Genomic DNA, 5,022 nt, shown 5'->3' on the forward strand with positions numbered 1-5,022 from the left:
AGAAGCCATAGTAGGCTACGTTGAAAAGAACCAGAGGCCTGAATCTGACTCCTAGTTGAGGGTTCAAAGTCATCTTTTATTTCCTTAAGCAAGTTAAAAATAACATGGCTTGGCAAACAATATTTTCGTGGTGTTCTTGCATTCCAAATAAATTACGTGTGGAAAAAATATCCTCTCCCTTCTGCCTCCTCCTAGCAACAAACTGCAGATATTTCAAGCGCAAAATAGTTTAAGACATGCTTTTTTTGGGGGGCATTAAATAATGGCACAAATGCCAGTAATTTGATGAGCGCAAATGTTAGTAAAACGCACTGCGAGATTCATTTTAATACTCTCCTCCCATAAATTTTGCGTCTGAAAGGGATACTCCTACAAATGCATATTCAATAAGGCGAAGTGCAAAAATAACTGTCCACGCCTTTTCAGCGCTAATTCTTCACTGCGTGTCTTTAGTAAATCCTGACAGTACTATTTTAACGCCAAAAGACGGTTTGTTAAAAACATCAGCCAATCGGACTTTAAAGACCTTGAGCATTTAAAGGGGTCATGAACTGCATTTTTAAAATTATTTTATAATGTTCTCTGAGGTTCTCTTATAATGTGATTTTACGTCAAAGAAACAATTTAGAAATAATAGGCTATTTTCTATCCTGCTTTTGAGCCTCTCTGCAGAAGTCTTCTTTTTGTGTGCGGGGCGCATTCAAGACTCAAGTAAACACCCACTGATATGATTGGCTAACGGTTTCGTTTATTAAAATAGCAGATGGACGCTGCTGTGACGTACTCTGGGTCATTTGGGTTAAAAACTTATAAATACTCAGTATATATCAAACGGTCTGGTTCAAACATTGCAATAGTGGTAAAAACGCCTTTGTGTCCGACATTACTGTTGGCTCCAATCTAGTCAGAATAGCGAAAGACGAGAAACTGCAGTGTGTGCTTAGAGTAAACAGAACGTTATAGTGTGTTGGTGTGGACGCTAATATAATGTTATAGTTATCGTTCTTGTACAGAATAGTTTGGATCATGTTTGAAATGGTACAGCGCCACCTGTTGGAAAACTGACTGTTGTACAAACTTTTTTTTTTCAGATCAGTTTTTTTGGATGTCAGTAACTCTTTTTCCACCAACATGGTGCTGGTGCTGGGAAACTAATGTCCTCATTGCGTAAAGAACAAGAACTCTATAGCAACAGTGACGCAGATCTAGATCTCGGCCATTATAATTAACAAACATACACCCCTTGCTTCCACATTTGCCACATTGCACTACGACACTAGACACTTTCTTTTTGCAATCCAAAATGGAGAATGCATTACTATGAATTTGAAAGGCTTGGCCGTGATTGTTTGTTGGCATGCTCGTCAATCAGTGAGAATTGAGTGAGTTCTGTAGATCACGCAGCCGAGCACCAGCACCGTTCCTGTGGAAGAAGAACTGCAAACATCACGTTTAGAGAAATGACAATAACTCTACTTATGTAGAATAAGAAACAGGACGAATGCAAGCATGACGTCTAATGGAACATTAGCAATAAATACATGTAAAGAGTGAGGTGTGTTGTAACTAACTCAGTGTCAAGTATAAGCCCTGGTAGGCTGACCATCGGCAAACAGTCATTATTTCAGTAAATCTGTTTGGTGACAGAAATAAACACTTCACCAGAGTAAGAGTTTAAGCAGTGTGAACACATCCATCCAAGATGAAACGCTAGAAACCCTCATATAACTTCATCTCATCAAACGACTAAACATAGAAACACGGATATCTGCAGTCAAACTGACTTTCACTGTGAAACAAACTGCAGCCGTTTGGTGCTTCGAGTCACATTTCAGCCAAGACTCAATTAAAATCAGCACTGAACATTTCTAATTAAACAGATCTTGAACACTTTCAGAGATAGAGATCCAATATATGCCACAATGCACTGTTCTTCATCTCAATATACAGAAGCAATTTAACCTTGATGAGGCTCTGTTATAAAATCTCTAGTCCAGAACATCATCATAATCCTTGTTATTAAAACATCGATGTTAAGATGATCAGCAATCAATATCATACAGGGTTATAAATGTGTCTTGTGTAATTTATTCCGTCCAGATCATGTTTAGCATTGGTAGGTGATTGCATATGTACATCTAGATCACTCTAAAGTGTCTTTTTAAATTATAATTCCTTTGCAATAAAGGTACTTTTGTTGGTTTTATGCAAAAAAAAAAAAAAAAAAAAAAAAAATCACATTTATTGGGAAACTGATTTAAATTGTCAGCTAATATGAGACATATACATGCATGTTTAAATGAAATTGAATGCTTTTACACAACAATGACTCAAAATATTGGGAAAAATCTGGAATTGTTTTGAAACAAAATGATGTCTTGAAAAGGCTCAGGGTGAACCATTACTTTAACCTCCAAAAACGAACTGATAGAAGCATGTTGGGTAGTTTAAAATAAGTTATTAATATACAGTCTAGGGAGCTAGAAGAAGAACCGTTCTATTGACTCAATGCCGTTCCTGAACACTTTGAGCAACATGAGCTCTGACGGACATAAAGCTGTCAGATAGATATCACACATAATTAAATATTACAGAACACTTTCTGTGGAACTGAACTGGGCTTGTTGCCATGGAAACAGGTGTGTAAGGGGTCATAGGTCACACGCCAGAGACGAAGCAGCACCATTCTGCTGATTCTGGCCTTTTCCTCCCTCTGTATTCCTAGATTTTTTCTCTAAATAATTGGTTTGAAACCGCAGCAGAAGAGGAGTTTCCTGCAGCTCCAAAAATACTGAAGAGCGTCCAATCGTCCATCAACAAACCCATGACCTCACTTCCTGCTGAGTCAGTCTCTCAGAAATAGTGTTTGATTTCACCAACAACACAAAATAAAGACAATTTTAAGAACCATTTCTATTATTAATGACAATTAAGCATAAAATGTTAAACTGACATTTTGCTCAAATACTTCGTACAGTATTTACACAGCATGCCTTAAAACTGACTATTCTGATGATTTTAATAATGCTAATCACAAAAGCCCAAAGTAAGGTGTCTATATTCATCTATGCATTACAGTAATGATAATTTGGGGGTAAATGTGCTGAATAGTCAGGAAATACTTGATAATTTCAGTTCTGAAGCAGAAGGTGATTTTGTTTGGAGCTCTGTTCTCGAGACTCTTGATGTTGATGATCTTGATCTTGGGCTGATCCGAGTCGTATCTGACCTGCGGTTCACATGAGAGTCATTCTGAGACGAAAACAAACACTCACCCAAAGCCAGACAGCGCTGAAGAACGTCAGCAGAAGACCACGGAGCATCTCTTCATCACAGCTTCGGACAGGCTTCGGATTCATTATTCAGCTCAGAATCAGACGAAGCTCAAACAAACATCTTAAGATTTGTTGGATCAAAAAACATGGTTTCATTCTCAGATTTCCTAACCAATAAAGCAGTTTCACAGATATTGTTTAATAGTTCAATATATTAATAATAACTTAAATAAACGATTCCACTTAATAAAGCAAGTTCAAGATGTAAACAAAAAAAAGGCAATATTTCTGAGATATAAAGTCAGAATTGTGAGATCTAAGCTGGCAATTCTGAGGAAGAAAATTGTAATTGTGATATAAAATGTCATAATTACCTTTTCTATTTTATATTCTGTGACAAACTATTGTTAACTCAGAATTTAGAGGAAACCAAAAGAAAAGTGGTTTGATTCTCAGATTTCAGAACCAATAAAATAGCTTCACAGATATTGTTTGAAAACTCGTGAAAACTGGGCCTCATATTTGCTTTCAACAAATGTTAAACAAATCAATTTAGTCAGAAACAAAGCAATACTTTTTTGACACGGACCACAGCGTCCAGCGGTTTACTGCTCGGATCAAACTCTGGCAACAGCAAAATGCCACCAGAGAACCGAGTATAACAGTTCAATATATTAATAAACGATTCCACATAATGGAAGAGATGCGAGTTTAGCGGCATTTACACAAGGGCTTCAGACACGGCCATGTATTAATAGACCGACGGCTCTGTCTGGTGTTCAGAGGCTCTTCCTTCAGACTGACCATTATTCATTATTCAGCTCACTTTTGCTTTAAAAAGGCCTTTAAAGTTGCCACAAATATAACTTTGGTTTTTTTTGTTATTAAAAGACAAATACACAAGCCCAGCTCAGGTGACAAAAAGTAACGCAAAAGTAACGCAATGCATTACTTTCCATAAAAAGTAACTAATGCAGCAACTTTTCAGAGAAACAGGACACTTCTGCATCAGCTACTCACTCTCATGCTGCTTCATGTAGAACACAAATGGAGATGTTTATCAGAACGTTCACGCTGCTCTTCTCCAGACACCAGAAAACTCCCAAAATCACAAAAACCTCCTTCGTGTTGCAGATGAAAAGTGTATTTGAAACCACATGACGGTGAGTAAATGATGACAGAAGCTTGGGTAACATTTTACTTGAGGCCTTTGTGTATAATACAACATAAAGGTATTCATAATGTACACTGTAATGCATTGCATCTTTTCATAATTATTAAAACACAATATAATATTTGCAACTTTTTTTTCTCTCTTTCAATTCAGATTTTTTTCTTGAAGTTTTGAGACTCCAATATAGAATCGTGAGGGAAAAAAGTCAGAATTGTGAAATATAAAATCTGAATTCCAACATATAAACTCAGAATTATGAGAAAAGTCAGAACTGCGAAATATAAACAATCACGAGAAAAAAAGTCAGAATAACGAGATAAAAAGTTGCAACTACCTTTAATTTTTGCTGCGAAAAAACTTCAAGAAAAAAACGGCAAATTCCGAGTTTACATCTCACAATTCTGACTTTCTTTGCAACTCTGTGAGAAACAAAGTCCAAATTGTGAGATAAAATTTTACAATTATTTTTTTCTGTGGAAGAAACGGTAATAAAAAAAAAAATGTCCATAAATTGGACTCTGCAGTAAAAGCCATTTTTTCCAATGAAACGCTTGCAAATAAAGACCACGAGCT

This window comes from Barbus barbus, assembly GCF_936440315.1.
Source record: "Barbus barbus genome assembly, chromosome: 15".
Taxonomy (NCBI): domain Eukaryota; kingdom Metazoa; phylum Chordata; class Actinopteri; order Cypriniformes; family Cyprinidae; genus Barbus; species Barbus barbus.